The sequence below is a fragment of the Symphalangus syndactylus genome, chromosome 9 (genome assembly GCF_028878055.3).
Source record: "Symphalangus syndactylus isolate Jambi chromosome 9, NHGRI_mSymSyn1-v2.1_pri, whole genome shotgun sequence".
Lineage (NCBI taxonomy): Eukaryota > Metazoa > Chordata > Mammalia > Primates > Hylobatidae > Symphalangus > Symphalangus syndactylus.
In genome coordinates this window covers 29,120,635-29,141,725 of record NC_072431.2, presented here as the reverse complement: position 1 = coordinate 29,141,725, position 21,091 = coordinate 29,120,635, and the positions used below count along the sequence as shown (strand labels likewise).

The following is a 21,091-nucleotide window of genomic DNA, read 5'->3' as shown; positions in this document are numbered from 1 at the left end:
CTAGTGCTTTGACTTAAGGAGGAATCTGTAATTTCCCAATTTGTTTTCTGCTTTGATCCTCTTCACATGTGTATACTCTTTCAGGATTTTCTCATTACGTAAGAATTTGCAAGCGATGGGAGCAGGGAGTGGGAGAGGGCATGCTCCTAAGGGGGCGTGGTCACACATCATGGTCTTCAGGTGGGCATGTGGAAGGCCCGCCCAGATTCTGATACTATTCCTCTATTTCCTACTCCACTCACCAATAGGTAATTCTTAGCTCCAAGAAATGCAGATGTCCCTTAGTGGGGCATTTCTGGGTGTGAGGAGACACTCGCAAACACTCAAGGCACCGTGGGACTTGGGCTGTAGGTGAGTAGCAGACAAGACCTTTCACTTGGAAATGTTCCTTTCCTTCCAAGGTAGGGAGAAATGATCTGATCTCTTCTCCGAGAGGATTTACTCTCCGGTCTAGTCTTCCTTTGATCTGGGTGGGTGGGAGGTGGGGGTCCTGCCTATGGTTGTGCAGGTTGAGCATGAATTCCCAAAGGGTAAGTGTAGGTGGAGTCCAGTTCAGGTCCTACTCAGCAAGCTGGATGCTGGAGCAAGGGCAAGGGTCTGGCTAGAGGAAAAGCTGCCGTTTAAAAGTCCACACGAGGTCTCTGCTAGTTGTGACCCTGCCAGGTGGCAACCTCAAGGGTTTCTCAATCTTAACTCTCCCTTTGAATTCAGTAATTTCAGGACTGGGGTGATAGGAAAAGGAAAAATAGAATGAAATTCAGGAAGAATTCTGTTTACTGCTACGTTTTCCAACAGTTGGAAGTCTCTGCTTTCCTGACAATATTTGGGATTCTTAAAAAGACCCACCTGTACAACTTTAGGTGGCACTCACTCATTTACCCACCGTAAAAACAAATTCCTGAGTGTCGCATTATGCTCTTGTGTCTTGTCAATCCTCTTATTTGCCAATTTCCAGCTTATCAGCTAGACTTGCTTGATGCCTGAGGCCAAGGTACTGCAGTACCTCTTAATTAACTAGTTGCAGACAGCTAATTACTTAACTGCAGTATCTCATCAGTATACAAAGTATATTGACTCCAAATTGGAAAAATTCCTCTGAGCATTTTTAAAGTATAACAAAACTTCTACTGGAAAAGGCAGCTTTTAAAATACCACCCATGGAAGAGCTCAGACAAAGGAGGATAAGAGAGAAGTGTGGAGGAAACACACTTGAAAGAGTTGTTTCATTTTTCATCTCAATTCCTTACCATCTGTATTTCCTATGTGAAAATGATGGCTTCAGAGATTCTGTAGAAGTACTCGCCTCTTCACAACCTACTCCACTCTCCTGGAGATGACCATAACCCCTGAAATGCTGCGCCCCACCCTTTCTGAGCAGGTTCCCATCCTGAACATCTGACTGCAGTAAAATTTAGAGAGCTGCCTGCTGCCCAGTCTATAGGCCATTGAAGCTGCAGGAAACGTTTCTGATGAATGTTTTCAGGACTTGGCTCCCAAGCACTTGCTGACCAGCCTCTTTGGTCCAGATCCAGCCTTGCCTCCAACCTTGCTGGCTGGAGTATCTGTGGCTTCCTGTGAAAGGCTGGACATACTCTCCTCATTAAAGTGAGACTAACAGGTGCTAAGGAGGGTATTACAGATCATTAGCTACCTAATCATTAAAGTTCTAACTGAGGAGTTCTCCCAAGTAGACCATTTACTGTTCTCCCACTAGATGGCCAGGCCTGCGCTGGGCACCTCATACAGAATCAAACTCAGTCTCTGCACACTATGAGCTAGAGATTATTCTTGATTTTTATTTGATAAACTCGAGGTGCAGAGAATTGGAATAATTTGTCTAAAGCCACACATATAATTAGAAAAAAAACAATGCAAGGGAAAAAAAGTGCTTCAGAGGAAAGGAGCTAGTGAAACACATCATATTGAGAGTAAATACTCATTTGGGATGAGCAGATTTTTCTTTCAGACTCCTCTGCTGGTTCAGCAGATCAGTGCTGCAGTAATATTTACTGGGTTCAGAAATGATTTCACTTTGTTGGTCTCATTTTATTCTTCGATTCTTTATAGCTGAAGCCTGTCTTCGCCAAAATGGAGATCTAAGACATACGTTATTTCCACTTTTCCTCTGTCAGTTTAATATATATAGTGACCACTTTTTTTCCTTGAGAAGTACATATCCTGTGCATTGGTGTGGAGGAAAAGAAAATGCCAGTATGTCACCAAAAGATTAGCAGTTCACAACCTTGGCTGCACATTAGAATCACATAGAGAGATCTGGGAAGTCTCCATGCCCAGGCCACACTCCCAACCTGCTAAATTAGCCTCTGTGTGTGTGGCTTCCTGATGTTTCTAGCAGTGCTTCTCTAACTTTACATGAACACAAAGCACCTAGGGGTTTTAAAATGCAGAGTCTGGTTCAGTAGGCCTGTGTGGGTGCTGAGACCCTGCATTTCTAACAAGCTCCCAGTTGAGGCCGCTGTTTCTGGGCATCTCCACATTGGGGTTAGTGAGTCTCTAAATTAGCCATTTTCAAAATACGGTCCCTGTATCTGTGGCATCAGCATCACCAGGGATCTTACTAGAAATGGAAATGTTTGGGCCCCTCCCAGACCTAGTGAATCACTAACTCTGGGGGTGGAGCCCAGCAATCTGGTTTAACAAACCTCCAGGTGATTCTGATGTACACTAAAGTTTGAGAACCACTGCTGGAGAATCATTTCCAGCTTACTCCAGGTTTAGGCTTTTGGGAGGCAAGAGAGTTTATCCACAGCTTATCCAAAACAATGGAGAAGGCTTATTACAAGGATACTTGTGGAAATGAGATTAGGCTTCACAGGAACCCAAGGAACAGTTGCACAACTAGGACATATGTGACAAACCACTCACAGCAAGACATCCCAGAAATTGGGATGTGTCTGGGAGCATCTGGAGTGACCACCCAGGCTGACTCATTGCTTGCCCAGCTGTAAGAGTTCACTATTTCTTCCTGTAGTGCCTTCTCTTATCATGACTCAGCAATTCTTCCCCATCTCTGCTCCCAGCATAGTGGCTTAGTTGGAGTCCTGGAATGAGATTACTTGAGTTAGAATTCTGGCTTATTATGTGTACTATCAGGCACTTTACCTAATCTCTCTTGGCTTCAGTTTCCACATACTAGTGCTACCTACCTCATAGACTTGTTGTAGGATCAAATGAGATAATGGGTGTAACATGTTTAAAGCATTGTTTGGGACCCAGTAACTGTTCAAAATATCAAGCTGTCATTATTGTCTTTTTGTGTCTTTATGCTTCTAGTTATATCTACCATTAACTCACTCTCAATCTGAGTTCAAATGTTTGCGAAAGAGGCACAGATTGCTGGAGTGAGTCACTGTCATGTTTATTGGTCCAATCTCTCCCACCAAGCATCTGTGGACATCCTGTCTTTTTGCTGTCTGGGGTTAGATGCCCTCCTCTGGTCTCTAGTACTTCACGTACTTGAGAAGATCCATTCACATTAGGACTAAAAGAAGGAAGAAAGCACATGTGATGTTGTGCCAGTCCAAGGCAGTGTGCCCTTCAGGGTGCGTTATTCCCTTAGCTTGGCCCAACCAGTTTCACCATCTGCTGATGACCTTTTGTGTCTGACTCCACAATTTAGAAACCTATTATTACATGAATCTATCAGATTATAGCTCGGCACATGGGTTACAGGAGTGGGGACTCTGCTGCACCATCACTTCTGCCTTCTCCTCTGGAACCACATGATCACCAAACTACTGAATTTAAATTAAAGGGAGAGGTGCTGCTCATCAATAGAGGCAAAGAGGATGCCAGCCTAGGAATAAACACTACACATTTAAAAAGCCGTACCCTTTCCACCCTCCCTAGAACTTTAAAAAGAAATGTCTTTGTCATTGTTTAGGCTTGAAGAAAACAGAAGCTGCTATCAGTTGTTTAGAAACACTTTCCAGCTGGGTTCCTACAACAAAACTGCTGGGTTAATTCACTCAGATGTGTGGACTTTGTAGCTCACAAATATTAAGAACAGTTTTGTAATGAATCCTCCACGGACAAGACAGTCCTTATTTGACTAGATGGTAACTACTAGCTCTTTCCCTGTCTACTGACCTCTGAGTGATGAGATATAACCATGCAAAGTGTGAGATGCTTCCCTTTATAGTTTTGAATTTGCATGGTAGCATTTCATTCTTGATCAGCTAGAATATCTCTGCTGTCTTTACTTTCTCCTTGTAGGAAAGCAGACAGAAACAATAGTTTGAGCTGAGCGTGGTGACTCAGGCCTGTAATCCCAGCACTTTGGGAGACTGAGGTGGGAGGATCATTTGAGCCCAGGAGTTTGAGACCAACCCAGGCAACTCGCTCTTAATCCTTGTCTCTACCATCACCACCACCACCATCAACAACAACACCATCTAAAACAAAACAAAACAAAATTAGCTGAGTGTGGTGGTGCATGCCTGTAGTCCCAGCTACTCAGGAGGCTGAGGTGGGAGGATTGCTTGAGCCCAGGAGGTCGAAGAGTAAGCCGAGATCATGCCACTGCACTCCAGCCTGGGTGATGGAGTGAGACCCTCTCTCTCTCTCAAAAAAAAATAGTTTAATGATTATAATGAAAAGTCTCATAATGATCTGAGGACACCCCATTGGTTCCTAGCCCTTCTGTGTGTATCCTACACTTATTAGTTTCCTTATCATAGGGTTTTCAACATGAAAGAGATAATCTGGTTTAATGTCTGAATTTGAGTAATCCAGGGTATATACAAATCTCTTTTAAAGAAAATAAATTCTTGCAGATCTTCAGCATACCTTTATTACTTTTTATTATAAAATTTCTGAAATATGTAAAAATATAAAACTACATGTGTGCCATACAATCATAAAAACTAAAACAAATTTGCAAATTAAATATAAGCTGGGCTTGGTGGCTTAGGCCTGTAATCCTAGCACTTTGGGAAGCCGAGGTAGGTGGATCCCTTGAACTTAGGAGTTTGAGACAAGCTTGGGAAACATAGTGAGACCTTATCTTTACAAAAAATCAAAAAATTAGCTGGGCATGGTGGCGTACACCTATAGTTCCAGCTACGCTGGAGGCTGAGGTGGGAGGTTGGATTGAGCCCAGGAGGAGGAGGTTGTAGTGGGCCGATATTGTGCCACTGCACTCCCACCTGGGTGACAGATTGAGACCCTGTCTCAAAAAAAAAAAAAAACTATCTATAGATATAGATATATGTATGTATATGTAAACAAAATGATAACCAATACAATTCAAATTCATGACAGTTTAAAAAGCAGATATTGGCTGAACTTATATTGTCAATGCTAGGTGTATTAATAGAAAGATGAGTTGGCATAATTATTTTTACTCATGACAATCTTAATTATTGCTAATCGTTATTTAAATTGTAATTATTATTATTTTGCTATTTTAATTATAAAGTCATTTTAAACTACTGAAGATTGGTCAATTTAGAATGCACACTCCCCATACTGAAAAATAGTAAGTATAATTTAACAAAAGAGTGTTTATTGTGTCTTTTTTTTGAGACGGAGTCTTGCTCTGTCGCCCAGGCTGGAGTGCAGTGGCGCAATCTCGGCTCACTGCAAGCTCCACCTCCTGGGTTCACGCCATTCTCCTGCCTCAGCCTCTCCGAGTAGCTGGGACTACAGGCCCCCACCACCACACCCGGCTAATTTTTTGTATTTTTTAGTAGAGTCCCAAAGTGCTGGGATTACAAGCGTGAGCCACTGCGCCCGGCCTATTGCGTCTTTATCAGCAACATATGCATGGCACTTAGCAAAGGTACAGGTCTTTGGATGTTTGAATTTCCAACACTGTCATGAGCCATATAATGATTCAATTTTCCCATCACTTGTCTATGTCCAAATTGCCTCAAAAGTCTTGCACAGTGAGTAGTAACAGCATTTGCCCTCAGTTTGGTGTACACCTGATTATGAACACAAATACATAGGCAGATATTAGAATCTCATGTTCATCCAGATGACACAGCTGTGTTGCATTAATATTTATATTAAGAAAATGAAAACACAAGGTTACATTCTCACAGACCTTTTGAATTTTGAGAAAAATCTGAGGACTCTCAGAGGTCCTAGGGCTCCAAATTAAGAAACCTTGGTTGAATTATCACCTAAGTTTCAGCCCCATTTAATTCTCACAGAAACCCTATGACATAGACACTCGCATCAACCCAGCTCCACCAACGAGGACTCTGGGGCACACAGAAGTTAAACAACTTGTCCAGCACCACACAGGCAGTGAGAGAGGAAAGAGGATTTCATCCCAAGTGCATCTGTCTCCAAAGCCTCTCTTTTTGAAAACTCTCAATACCCCTGCTCTAGAATCCCGGGGGAAGTGCATAGGAGTGATCACTGGGCAGACAGGGACACATGCCTAGCCTCTTTGCAGTTACTGGAAAAAGTTAAATATAAGCTGAACTAATGCAGTGCCTGTTTTGTGGGACAAAGGTCTCAACTGTAATAAGAACCGATTTACCCCACATGTACTTTCTCTCAGAATCAGCCTCAAAGCCTTCAGGCCTCACCTGGACATTTGAGGCCCTTACCTGGAGCCAGTGATGAGCCGTATTGTTGGATGAAAATTGCTGTCTGTTCCTTGAAGTCTGGCAGCCTGTTCATTCATTTATTCATTAACTAATTGTACAGAATAGAGGGCTACCCTTCCAGGTATTCTATCAGTATAAGAAAGCAACTCACAGGTCCTTACTCTCTCATTTACAGACCTTGAATATTGCCTTTGGTTCCCTTACTATTGGGCATGAGTGCCTCCTTCCCTCTCTCTCAGAAGAAGGCATGAATTTGCTGTATGGTGGTGAAAAAATATTAACTAATCTAGGCATCAGAAACTGGGTGGAAGTCCTGCTTCTGCTCCTAAAAGCTCTGTGACCTTGAGCAAATCATTTATCTCATCTGATCACAATTTTCCCACCTTTAAAATAAGAATATTGATAATGAATTTATTGTGAGGGGTCTATAAGACTATGTGTATGACAACACTAGGGATTTTGAAAATTTTCAACAGTAGAACAGATTATTATTTTTTATGTCCCCCAAACACTTACTGTGTACTTATTAAATGTCAGTATCTGTGTTGGCACTGGAAATACAAAGATTAGACATGATCCCCGATCTTAATGAACTTGTAGTCTAGTAAGGGAGATTAGTGTTTAGATAAGAACATTGGGATGTAGTAAGATGGATAATTGTAGAATTATGTGCAATGAAATAGAGGCAGTACTCAAAGCGACTTGAGTAGGACAGTTTAAGCTACGTAGAGCAGAGACATGAACTTAGCTTCCAACTACCATTACAAGTCATAGAAACACCCAGAAGCATGGTGTTTTTGGGAATTAAGATCAGTGAGGTGGGGCAGGATGTAAGGTGAGTATCCCTAGGTCACAGAGGACCAAGGCTCCAGACTTGTTCTCCTTTTGCTGTACCATGATTAGATACCGTTGTAATGCTCACCCGTGCTATTTCCTTTCTACCCAGAACTGTAGAAAGTAACTGTTTTGTGCCAGTTTAGAACGCACTTGGAGGATGAAAAACATCAAACATTCTCCATTTAGTTGGCTTTTGTTGCTATTTTTGCATTATGGTTGCAGGACCAGCTCTGAGAATTTTACAGCCACCTCAATAGGGTGTTCCATCTTGTTCTTTTTGATAGGTCTCCTTTCCTTTTGGCAGGCTGTTAATTTCCTCTGAATATATAATTTGGCCTCTGCATTGTTGCTCTTTTGATGGCCTATTTAGGCCCCCAGAACTAGAATACACTTGGCCAAATGCATTATAAACAAAGGAGATTTTACCTCTGTAGTTCTTTAGGAAACAGGTAGAATTTCCATTCCCTCTATGAAGTTGATGCCTGGAGCACTGAGTGAACTAACTTGTCTTTTTGCCTCATTGAATTGATCAGAATATTTGGCATCTTTCATTTTCAACCCTTGTCGTCATTATTGCCTTGTGACTTTTGTGAAGAATGCGGTTTCTATCACATAATTCTATAAATTCAATCAAACCATGACTTAGAAAGTGTTGATACCTTCTGAATGACATTTTCAACAAATGCCCCAAATAGTGTGGATTGAACAGCATCATCCATTGAACTAATGAAAGCTGGAGCCTGTATTATCCTCAGTCCACTGTCTTAAACCTCAGGGAACAATTAAATACCTGTGTATTGGAGGCAATGAAAAGAGAAAATGAGTATCATAAGTCTGTGGGCCCTTTTGATTTGGTTTGACTGCAACATGATTTCACAGCCTACATCACAGCCACAGGCCCTTTTTATAAATAACTTTTTCAGTCTGAATTTGAAAATGTGCAGGTAGTTTTTAGAAAGTGTGGTCTGGATCAGAGGTCTCCAACATGGGATGATCACACTCACAAGACAATCCATTGCTACACTGGAAGAATATATTATAACTAAGTATATATATAGTATACATAAAATATTAGAACTAATATAAAATATAGTACTTAAATATAAAATTAGTTATGATATATTAGAACTAATATAAAAAAGGATGAATCAGAGCTTTATGCAATGAAGAAATTGGTAGTGCCCTCAGATGGTCTAGATTTCAGATGGTCAAGGTGCCATGAGGGAGGGGTGGTGCCACACAACAGTGCTGTCATTCATCCTTTTCTTTCAGCATCTTATGAGGGTTTGCAGTTTATATATATAAGCATGGGAAATGGGCAAGGGTCTTAAAATATTTATGTATTGAAATCATGTGATAAAGGTAATGCAAGGTCAATGGCAGAGGTGATCACATTTGACAAGAAATTGACCCATAACTTCAACATTATAAACAAAACTATTTGAAATATGGATTTTCTCATGAGCTGAATTGTGTCTCTATCCCATCCAATTCATATTTTGAAATCCTAACCCTCCAATATCTCAGAATGTGACATTTTTTAGAGGTAAGGTTTTTACAGAGGTAATTTAGTTAAAATGAGATCATTAGGGTGGGCTCTACCAATATGACTGGTGTCCTTATAAAAGAGGAAATTTGGACACAGAGATATGAATAGAGGGAAGAACATGGGAAGACCCAGGGAGAAGACAAACATCCACAAGCCAAGAAGAGAGACCTGGAACAGATCCTTCCCTCGCAGGAACAGCTCACAATAAACTGATGCCAACACTTTGATTGATCTTGGACTTCCCACCTCTAGAACAGTGAGAAAAGAAATTTCTGTTGTTTAAGCCACCCAGTCTTAGCTCTTTATTAAGGCAGCCCTAACAAACTAATATAGATTCACATCCAGTCTCATTAGCCATGTGCCTTAGTCATTGTATATTATGCCTTGAGTTATTAATTAATGATAGTGTGAAGCCATTACGACTAGAAAGACATTTGAAACTATGCTTTCAGAACATGAAGATAAACCAAGACTTTACAAAAAATGAAATATATTCAATTCACTGCTGCAACTGAAAATATTACCATCAATAATAAGATCTTTAAGAGGAGAAGAAAGGACTTTTTGTGCCATTAAAAAATAAAAATTTTAAAATAGTGACATTTATTTTAATTTGGCTCCTAAAATTATTTTATTTCTACTTTGCTATACAGATAATATGATATCTATACAGTAGTACATCTATATAATTTACAAATAAATATACATAAATATGATCAAATGCTAAAATGTGTTTTATTGATGAGGTATGTAATTAAAAATGTTTAGGGACCACTGGCCATGATAATGTGGCTTAGATTCCTCCTTTCTAAACCTAGCTATTTTAGGTTCTTCAGATGTAGGACATGTTAGGGTAATTTATCAAGGAAATAGAAGTTCTGAACTAACCAAAGTTTCACTATAAGAGGAAAGAATTTATGATTTGGATGACTCATATTCTCCTATGAAGATTTAAATAAAAATGTTTTCTTTATAGGTATCAGGTTTTAAAGATAGCTTCTAAAATGATTTAAATGAAGCTGTTTTTAGAAAGTAAGTTTTGTTTATTTTTTAAACATTTGACTTCCATTCAATACTATTGGTAAAATTCCCACAGTGGCAAGAAAATCAGGCACAGCCCTCCAAAGTAGTGAAGGGTACTTAACAACCCATTTATTTGGAAGTATTTTTGGTATTTTGTATAGAAGAAAATCAGGAAGTTCAGCAGCTACCTCTGGAGAATGCAATTTGATTCAGTCAAAGCATCAGTGTGTAGAACTGGGTAAGGAGAGAATTTCACACACATCACATACACACTCATATACACACATTAATACATATACACACATGCATAAATATACACTTACACATACACACAGACTTACATACTCACAAATACACACACACATACACACACCAGCATTTATGTATCCTAGGGGAAAGACATTTTACCAGAGACAAAGCTACTAACTTCCATGGTAGAAGAATATATAAGGCTGGGTGCCGTGGCTCATGCTTGTAATCCCAGCACTTTGGGAGGCCAAGGTGGGAGAATTGCTTGAGTTCTGGAGTTAGAGTCCAGCTCGGACAATATAGGGAGACCCTATCTCTACAAAAAATTTTTAAAAATTAGCCAAGTGTGGTGGCACGCACCTGTAGTTCCAGTTACTTGAGAAACTGAGATTGGAGAATCACTTGAGTCCAGGAGGTACAGGTAAGACTGTATTGGCTGTGATTATGCCACTGCACTCCAGCCTGGCCGACAGAGCAAGACTCTCTCTCTCTCTCTCTTTCTCTCATTGTGGAATGATGACTAAATGATGATTACTCTATATAGTACTACATATATAAATATATAGTCATATACATATACACACATATATATATAAAGTCAGAAAACTCCACAGACATTAGACCTCATAAGGCAAGTCACTGTGTGCTTACACGTCCCAAATGTTTTGTTCTTCGGAGCCTTTTTAAGAATGGAAGGAAATAAAAAACGCAAGAGCCTTTTATGATTATTTATTGTGCCACTGCTAATTTGAAGCCTGCCACTCATAACATGGGGAATAATGATTACTATATATATAGAAATATATAGTAATACATATTACTATATCTATATGTAGTATATATTGTTTTACATATACTATATTATGTATGTTATATAATATAAAAAATATATATTATATAATATATAGTGTGCTATAATATATAATATTATATAATATATATCTCAAAGGATGGTTAAGCTTTCAAAAGGCAGGGATAAAATAAGGGGCAATTTAGGAAAATAGGAATATATAGTATATTATGTATAAACAATATATACTATATATTATAGTATATAATATATGTGTAAATGTATGATAATATCTATATTACTATATATTTCTATGTATATAGTACTATATGTATAGTAATCATCATTCCCCATGTTATGAGTGGCAGGCTTCAAATTAGCAGCAGTACAATAAATGATCATAAGAGGCTCTTGCATTTTTTATTTTCTTCCATTCTTAAAAAGGCTCCAAAGAACAAAACATTTGGCATGCGTAAGCACACAGCGACTGGCCTTATGAGGTCTAATGTCTGTGGAGTTCTCTGATTACCATCAAGAAAAGCAGAAGGAAAAACATTGGTTCGGGATCATTTCTACTTATCCTTTTCTTTCCAGGTAAAAGAAATCTTTACCTGGGTCTAGACCAGCAAAAGCTCTTTGCAGCAGCAGATACACGTCATGGGGTACGGCTAGTTCTCAAACATGCACTTGATTTTATTTACCAGTCTTACAAATCATCACATGTCCAAAGAAACACCTAGGTGAACTAAAGTTCTGATTTTATACACTCACTGCCACCTGTCACTCACAGCCTGCAAGTCTCTGTGCCAGTGTCAGAAACTGGAAATACGTTATGATGGTTAAGATCAGTCCCTACATGTGCTCCTTATCAGTCATTTTCTAGTAGATTGTAAGTTGATCATGTGGCAAAGTTAACGTCTTGGGAAGAAGGGGTAGATGGAGAATAATAGAAGAGGTGGAACTAAGTACTGGGGTACTCCAACATCAAGAGATTGAAGAGAGGGAACTGGGATCAGTTGGATGTCAGGAAAGCAAAGCGAGAGTGTCATGATGAGAACCAAGAGAAGAGAGAGTGATCAGCTCTATGAAATGATACCCCCATTTTTACCTCTCCCAATTCCCCCTTTCTCAGCTGCAAACATGGGTGATTTTCTTCTATGCCATGAGGTCACTGAATGTATCAGTAGAAATTCCTAGCTCTCAGAACCATTTGGGACTTTTGCAACCTATACAAAACTTCAATATCCTCCTTTTCTTCCTATTTTATATTTCCTCTCTTGAATTTAATCCTCATGTGATTAGAGTATGCTAAAAGGGACCAAGCTTAGATTAGCAGAAGAATTTTACTAAACGTTCAAGGATGCTTTTGGCAATGAAATTCCATTCAACATGTATTTACTAAATGCTTACTAAGTATAAGATGCTATTCTCAATGCTGTAGGAAAAAAAATTAAAATGCTGTGTTCACTGAAGTCAACATCTCAAATGTTTGCAATGTAGGAATGAAATTACCTTAAAAGAGATAATGCATAAATTGCTGTGGAGGTACAAAGGAGGAAGAGATCACATTTAGTGGGAGGGATTATAAAAAACCTGGAGGAGGATTTAGTGTGTGGGTGGACCTCAAAGGATGGTTAAGCTTTCAAAAGGCAGGGATAAAATAAGGGGCAATTTAGAAAAATAGGAACAACATGAGCAAAGGCACAGAGATGGGAAAGTATAGCTTGTTTTTGGAGAAATGGTCATAGTTAAATTTAGCTGGAGCATAAAGATATGTATGTAAAAAAGAAGTGCGTAAGATTGGGCCGGGCGCGGTGGCTCACGCTTGTAATCCCAGCACTTTGGGAGGCCGAGGCGGGCGGATCACGAGGTCAGGATATCGAGGCCATCCTGGTTAACACAGTGAAACCCCGTCTCTACTAAAAAAGACAAAAAATTAGCCGGGCGTGGTGGTGGGCGCCTGTAGTCCCAGCTACTCGGAGAGGCTGAGGCAGGAGAATGGCGTGAACCCGGGAGGCGGAGCTTGCAGTGAGCCGAGATTGTGCCACTGCACTCCAGCCTGGGCGACAGAGCGAGACTCCGTCTCAAAAAAAAAAAAAAAAAAAAAGAAAAGAAGTGAGTAAGATTGTAAGATTGAAGGAGAAGTGATGGCATACGTCAGAGAGTCCTGCGTAGGGAGGTAGGGAGACCACATGGTGAATTGCAAAGAGCATGTGCTTCCCAGCCAGAGATGGGTTAGAAATCAAGGATCTCCCCAGAATATTAGCTCTGCAATAGGATCGTCAAATCATGTCTACGAATCTGTAATTTTCCTAATACAAAAGAAACATGTATACTTACCTTAAAAACATACCACGGCCAAACCAAACCAAACTATGATGTTCATAATGATGGCTGTGAGACTTTTTTGTTAACACTTTTTGTTAACAAAAAGTTAAATTGTGTTCAGTGCATCTTGTCTAAGAAGTCAGGAAAGTGAATAGGAGGCTGGGGCTGGGTAAGGGCACCTAGGAGTCACTGAGGATAGCTTTCCTAAGAAAGGCTGGTGTGGGTTGTACAGGAAAGAGGGCTGTAATTAGACCTTTTGTATTTTGAAGGATTAAAATCCAACTATACACCCCATTCTGAGGGAGGGAAGAGAGAAAAGGATTTTGGATCTGAGAAGTGGTGAATGTTGGAACGAGTCCTGAAGAGCATCCCTCGGGGGCTGGGCAGCATTTGGGGAAGCGGGCGTATGCGGCACGAGAGTGCAAGGAAGGAAGAGCTGCAACCGCGTGGCTGAGCTCAGCCCTGAGAGATGAGGCAGTCTTTCCTCTGGGAGCCACGGAAATTTCTACCTGGGTCTGGGCGGGCAGAGGCTCTGCAGCAGCGGACACGCATCACCGGGTAGAGCCAGTCTTCAACAGTGCCACCGTGTGGCAGAGAGAAGCAGTGTGATTCTAACTCCGTAGAATTATATGCCGATTCTCCCAGCCCAGCCTTGAAAACTCCCTGGAGTGTGAGGGCTTCAGCATCCAGGGACAAAGCCCAGTGTGTACGTGGAGAAGGCTTAAAAAAGCTGATACCGTGCCTCTTGATAATAGGGAATATGAAAACTTGATAAATTCATTGAAAAGTGAAGAGAAGTGGCGAATTCAAATTTGTACGGCAGTTCTAAGTGATAATTAGAATAAAATCATTAGATAAAAAGGAAAAATATATCTAGTTCTAAAGGGTTAACTTTTGTCTTGCTAGCAAACTCAGCTGTCTAGAAACTCACATTCCTAAGGTTCTGGATTGAGATTTTCTTTCTTTTTTTTTTTTTTTTTTTTGAGACGGAGTCTCTCTCTGTCGCCCAGGCTAGAGTGCAGTGGCGCAATCTCGGCTCACTGCAAGCTCCGCCTCCTGGGTTCACACCATTCTCCTGCCTCAGCCTCTCCGAGTAGCTGGGACTACAGGCGCCCGCCACCACGCCCTGGATTGAGATTTTCTTTTGGTTTTCACTCATCAGGGAATGAAGTGAAAGGATTGAATTTTCACTTTATGCTTAACTCAGGCTCAATAAGAGTCTGGAGGAGACAGTCTCTAATAATCCCATAATCCTAGATGTCCTGTCTATATACATTTTAACATCTCTGCATTTACTCCTTGAGTTGCTTGTGGATGAGGAAGGATTTTGAAAGGGAGATGATGAGAAAAACATCACTCATATTAGTTACTGACTGAATTACATCCATTTCTGGTCAGTCGTCATTAGATAAAGCTCTAAATTTCAATCAGAATCTTGGCTAATTGTGCTTTGGGTTTGATAAGGAGTCACTGAAAAGTGAGCAATGAATAAGATTAAAGCTAGGCATTTCTTCTTTTTAGACTAATGTATCATTCGTTATTGGTTTAGTGCTCATCAGGTTTTGGTAAATAAATCAAAATCTTAAATTTGGAAAGTTCTATAGTGGTCATTTAGTTCAACCTTTTATTCCCAGGCAGGAGATCTTTTCTGCAAAATACCTGACTCTTTGTGACAGAAGATCAATCAATTCAGGATCTGCTAAAACACACCTAGGGATGTAAAACTCACCACTTTGTGAAGCAGAACATTCACCTAATATTCAGAGTGCAGCCTGGGAGTAGCAACGGGGCATCCCTGGAGAGTTAGTAGGAAATGCTCAATCTGGGTCCCTATCCCAGACTTGCTGAATCTGAATCTTCACTTGACAAGATTCCTGGGTACTGGGCACTCATATATACGTAATGTTTGGAAAGCACTGGCTAATTCTATCGTTAGATGGTTTCAAATGTTAGAAACTGACATCTTTACTAAAACCTGATGTACTGGTGTGGTCTATGAACCCATCCCCACAGCCTCGGCTGTTAGCCCAGCTTCTGGCCATTCCTGCAGTTATAAAGCTTTGGCCGCCACTGCCATTGTGGCTGTCTCATCTCCTTACACTCAGTAGTTTCTGACTTTCCTGGGTGTGACGGTTGGGCTTTGGCACAGCCTTGGTCACATTCTCTGTGGCAGGAGCTGTGGCAACTCCAGGGCTTGGGCCAGATCAGATCCTGCTGCATCACTGAGGCTCTGGTTCTCTCAGTGCCCCTTGAAGGGGTAGGAGAAGGTTACTAAGAAGCGTATGGGTATTTCATTTTGGGAGGCTGAGGAGGGCGGATCGCTTGAGGTAGGGAGTTCGAGACCAGCCCGGCCAGCATGGTGAAACCCTATCTTTACTAAAAATTCAAAAATTAGCTGGGCGTGGTGGCACATGTCTGGAGTCCCAGCTACTGGGGAGGCTGAGACATGAGAATCCCTTGAGCCCAGGAGGCGGAGGTTGCAGTGAGCTGAGATCATACCACTGCACTCCAGCCTGGGTGACAGAGTGAGACACTGTCTCAAAACAAAACAAAATAAAAACAAGTGTAGTGATATTTGTGACATGTGGAGAGTGAAGAGTCAGGAAGGATCCGGGAGATAAATGACTAGCTCCTCTTCTTCCTGCTGACTGCTGCATAGTGCAGTGCCTGCCCTGCTTCTGCAGAGACGTGTGACCAGCGGTGTTTCTTGGGAAGCTGTGTACAGCCTGATAACATATGATTTTTTTCTTGCTCTCCCTCCTTCCCTGCCACACATGTCTTTTGTTTTTTTACCTTTTGCCCCCAAATAAAGCAGTAATGCCTAAGCTTTGCCTTAGAGTCTGTTTTCTAAGGAACCTAGACTAAGACATCTGCCCTGTATATGTTTCACTCACTGCTTCTAATTCTGCCATCTGGCTGGCTTTGGAATGGTCAACATCTTTCTTATACTTTCTTCCTTCAGATTCTACAATGCAGCTACCAGGCCTTCTCTTTTCTTGGTCAAACACCCTCAGTTTCCTTTAATGATTCCTCAAAATGCAGTTTTAGTCTCTCACCTCTTGCCCAAGTTTAATATGTCATTGTCTTAAATTGTGGCTCCTTGACTGCTCCATTGGGTTTGGTCAGCGCAGGGCTGAGTTCACAATGGGGAAATGGGCTTCTCATTTCCTTTATTGTGGATATTATACTATTAATACAATTAATACAGCTGTCCTGACCTGGATCTGTTCTTGTGGGAATGCTGGCTATTTGGGTTGTGGTGACCTGACCAGTTAAAAATGAGCTTAGGGAAATTAGATTGAGAGTGAGCAAGGTTTGGCCTTCTGTGTCAGCTTCTGAGGAAGGCCAGGGTCCTCCACTGGCCCTGGAGTTCTTTAAGATGTCTGTTTTTCTTAAAGATAAACTTGTGTTGACTCCCAAGGCAGAGGTGGTGAGATGAGGTGTTCACGTTACTTCCCAGGAGCTTTGCCCTCCTTGGGGTTAGAGTCTTCATTTTCTATTGCCTAGACAATCCCAGAGCCAGAGTATTCCTAAAAAACATTCAAGACTGTACCACATTCACAAGAATGTGAATCTCAGAGGATGACCTAATAGCCATATGAACTGTTCTAAAGTCTAGAACATCTTGTTATTCTGGATGCCTTTTTTTTTTTTTTTTTTTTTTTTTAAAAAGACTGTATCCCCTACCAAGTTTTAGGAACTTTTATGCTGTATGAATCGGCATTAGCTGAGCGCTTATAGGGAGCAAGCACTGCACCAATTTCATGGGAAGCACAGATAAAGGTAAGAGATAATGCCTCCAGGGTCTTGTAAAGGCAAGACATATATTATAAAAGATACCTAATACTATGAGGATCCTATGACCACTGAATGAGTTCAGAGGAGGGGAGGACCCTATGGCATGGAGAAGTTAGAGAGGCGCTATGGAAACTTCAGTGAAGAGACCCTTAGATTTGTGGTATGACTATTTCCTTTAGCCCTCCCAGCAGAAAGTTACAGACTGGAAACTATCTTGGTATTTCCCTTATACCTAAAGGCAAAGGACATGTCATATTCTTGATATTTACAGAACACTGTGGGAAGATATGGTGCAGTACCTTATTGGGGCAGAGAAATGACTACATTTTTGCTTTTAGTTAAAAACACTGGGTTGAATCAGGGATTCCCAGGCAAGATGGCCAAATAGGAGCAGCTCTGGTCTGCAGCTCCCAGCGAGATCAATGCAGAAGGAGGGTGATTTCTGCATTTCCAACTGAGGTACCAGGTTCATCTCACTGGGACTGGATTGACACTGGGTGCAGCCCACGAAGGGCAAGCAGAAGCAGGGTGGGGTGTTGACTCACCCGGGAAGTGCAAGGCGTCAGGGAACTCCTTCCCCTAGCCAAGGAAAGCCATGAGGGACTGTGCCATGAGGAAGAGTGCATTCTGGCCCAGATACTACGCTTTTCCCACAGTCTTTGCTACCCACAGACCAGTAGACTTCCTCGGGTGCCTGTGCCACCAGGGACCTGGGTTTCAAGCGCAAAACTGGGCTGCCTTTTGGGCAGACACCAAGCTAGCTGCAGGAGTTTTTTTTTCCGTACCCCAGTGGTGCCTGGAATGCCAGCAAGACAGAACCATTCACTCCCCTGGAAAGGGAGCTGAAGCCAGGGAACCCAGTGGTCTTGCTCAGTGGATCACACTCACACAGAGTCCAGCAAGCTAAGATCCACTGGCTTGAAATTCTTGCTGCCAGCACAGCAGTCTGGAGTCGACCTGGGATGCTGCAGCTTGGTGTAGGGAGGGGGCGCCTGCCATTGCTGAGGTTTGAGTAGGCAGTTTTCCCCTCACAGTTTAAACAAAGCCGCCTGCAAATTTGGACAGGGCGGAGCACACCACAGTGCCACAAAGCCACTGTAGCCAGACTGCCACTCTAGATTCCACCTCTCTGGGCAGGACATCTCTGAAAGAAAGCAGCCCCGGTCAGGGGCTTATAGATGAAACTCCCATCTCCCTCGGACAGAGCACCTGGGGAAAGGGGTGGCTGTGGGTGCAGCTTCAGCAGACTTAAATGTTCCTGCCTGCCAGCACTGAAGAGAGCAGAGGATCTCACAGCACAGTGCTTGAGCTCTGCTAAGGGACAGGCTGTCTCTTCAAGTGGGTCCCTGAGCCCCATGCCTCCTGACCCGGAGACACCTCCCAGCGGGAATCGACAGATATTTCATACAGGAGAGCGCTGGCTGGCATCTGGTGGGTGCCTTTCTGGGAAGAAGCTTCCAGAGGAAAGAGCAGGTAGCAATCTTTGGTGTTCTGTAACCTCTGCTGGTGATACCCAGACAAACAGGGTCTGGAGTGGACCCCCAGCAAACTCCAGAAGACCTGCAGAAGAGGGGCCTGACTGGTAGAAGGAAAACTAACAAACAGAAAGCAATAGCATCAACATCAACAAAAAGGATGACCACGCAAAATTTCCATCCGAAGGTCACCAACAGCAAAGACCAAAGGTAGATAAATCCACGAAGATGAGGAAAAACCAGCATAAAAAGGCTGAAAATTCCAAAAGCCAGAATGCTTCTTCTCCAAAGGATCACAACTCCTCACCAGCAAGGGAACAAAACTGGGTGGAGAATGAGTTTGATGAATTGACAGAAGTAGGCTTCAAAAGGTGGGTAATAACAAACTCCTCTGAGCTAAAGGGGCATGTTCTAACCCAATGCAAGGAAGCTAAGAACCTTGACAAAAGGTTAGAGGAATTGCTAACTAGAATAACCAGTTTAGAGAAGAACATAAATGACCTGATGGAGCTGAAAAACACAGCACGAGAACTTTGTGAAGCATACACAAGTATCAATAGCCAAATTGATAAAGCGGAAGAAAGGATATCAGAGATTGAAGATCAACTTAATGAAATAAAGCATGAGGACAAGATTAGAGAAAAAGGAATGAAAAGGAAAGAACAAAGCCCCCAAGGAATATGAGACTACATGAAAAGACGAAAGAGAGGACACAAACAAATAGGAAAACATTCCCTGCTCATAGATAGGAAGAATCAATATTGTGAAAATGGCCATACTGCCCAAAGTAATTTATAGATTCAACACTATCCCCATCAAGCTACCATTGACTTTCTTCAGAGAACTAGAAAAAACTACTTTAAATTTTATATGGAACCAAAAAAGAGCCCGTATAGCCAAGACAATCCTAAGGAAAAGTAACAAAGCTGGAGGCGTTATGCCACCTGACTTCAAACTATACTACTAGGCTACAGTAACCAAAACAGCATGGTACTGTTACCCAAACATGTATATAGACCAATGGAACAGAACAGAGGCCTCAGAAATAATGCCATACATCTACAACCATCTGATCTTTGACAAACCTGATAAAAACAAGCAATGGGGAAAGAATTCCCTATCTAATAAATGGTGTTGGGAAAACTAGCTAGCCATATGCAGAAAACTGAAACTGGACCCCTTCCTTACACCTTATACAAAAATTAACTCAAGATGGATTAGAGATTTAAACGTAAGACCTAACACCATAAAAACCCTAGAAGAAAACCTAGGCAATACTATTCAGGACATAGGCATGGGCAAAGACTTCATGACTAAAACACCAAAAGCAATGGCAGCAAAAGCCAAAATAGACAAATGGGATCTAATTAAACTAAAGAGCTTCCGCATAGAAAAAGAAACTATCATCAGTGTGAACAGGCAACTTACAGAATGGGAGAAAGTTTTTGCAATCTATCCATCTGACAAAGGGCTAATATCCAGAATCTACAAGGAACTTAAACAAATTTACAAGAAAAAAAAACCCATCAGAAAGTGGGTGAAGGATATGAACAGGCAGTTTTCAAAAAAAGACATTTATGTGGCCAATAAATATGAAAAAAAGCTCATCATCACTGGTCATCAGAGAAATGCAAATCAAAACCACAATGAGATACCATCTCACACCAGTTAGAATGGTGATCATTAAAATGTCAGGAAACAACAGATGCTGGAGAGGATGTGGAGAAATGGGAATGCTTTTACGCTGTTGGTGGGAGTGTAAATTAGTTCAACTACTGTGGAAGATAGTGTGGTGATTCCTCAAGGATCTAGAACCAGAAATACCATTTGACCCAGCAATCCCATTACTGGGTATATACCCAAAGGATTATAAATCATTCTACTATAAAGACACATGCACACGTATGTTTATTGCAGCACTATTCACAATAGCAAAAACTTGGAACTAACCCAAATGTCCATCAATGATAGACTGGATTAAGAAAATGTGGCACATATACACCATGGAATACTATACAGCCATAATAAAGGATGAGTTCATGTCCTTTGCAGGGACATGGATGAAGCTGGAAGACATCATTCTCAGTAAACTAATATAGGAACAGAAAACCAAACACTGCATGTTCTCACTCATAAGTGGGAGTTGAACAATGAGAACACATGGGCACAGGGAGGGAAACATCATGTACTGGGCCTGTTGGGGGAAGGGGAGCAAGGGGAGGGATAGCATTAGGAGAAATACCTAACGTAGATGATGGGTTGATGAGTGCAGCAAACCGCCATGGCACATGTATACCTATGTAACAAACCTGCACGTTCTGCACATGTATCCCAGAACTTAAAGTATATTAAAAACAACAACAAGAACAACAACAACAAAAAACACTGGTGAAGCATCCATACCAACAAGCCCCAAACAATAAAACATCTCTCTATTCAGAATGATTACTTTCAGTTT

The 21,091-nt window shown here is 41.4% G+C and overlaps 1 long non-coding RNA gene across 2 annotated transcripts in view; it reads right to left on the bottom strand.

The window, feature by feature from the left end:
- Positions 1–1,829: 1,829 nt before the first annotated feature.
- LOC134731410 (uncharacterized) overlaps positions 1,830–21,091 on the bottom strand; it is a 41,953-nt gene continuing 22,691 nt past the window's right edge. Inside the window, exons 4-6 of one of the 2 annotated variants that reach the window (XR_010113635.1) lie at positions 7,848–8,211; positions 2,887–3,062; positions 1,830–2,178 (exon numbers count right to left, since the gene is read on the bottom strand). This is a non-coding gene — a long non-coding RNA (uncharacterized lncRNA). The remainder of the gene's footprint in view (positions 2,179–2,886; positions 3,063–7,847; positions 8,212–21,091) is intronic. The other variant, XR_010113636.1, reaches the window with a different exon arrangement.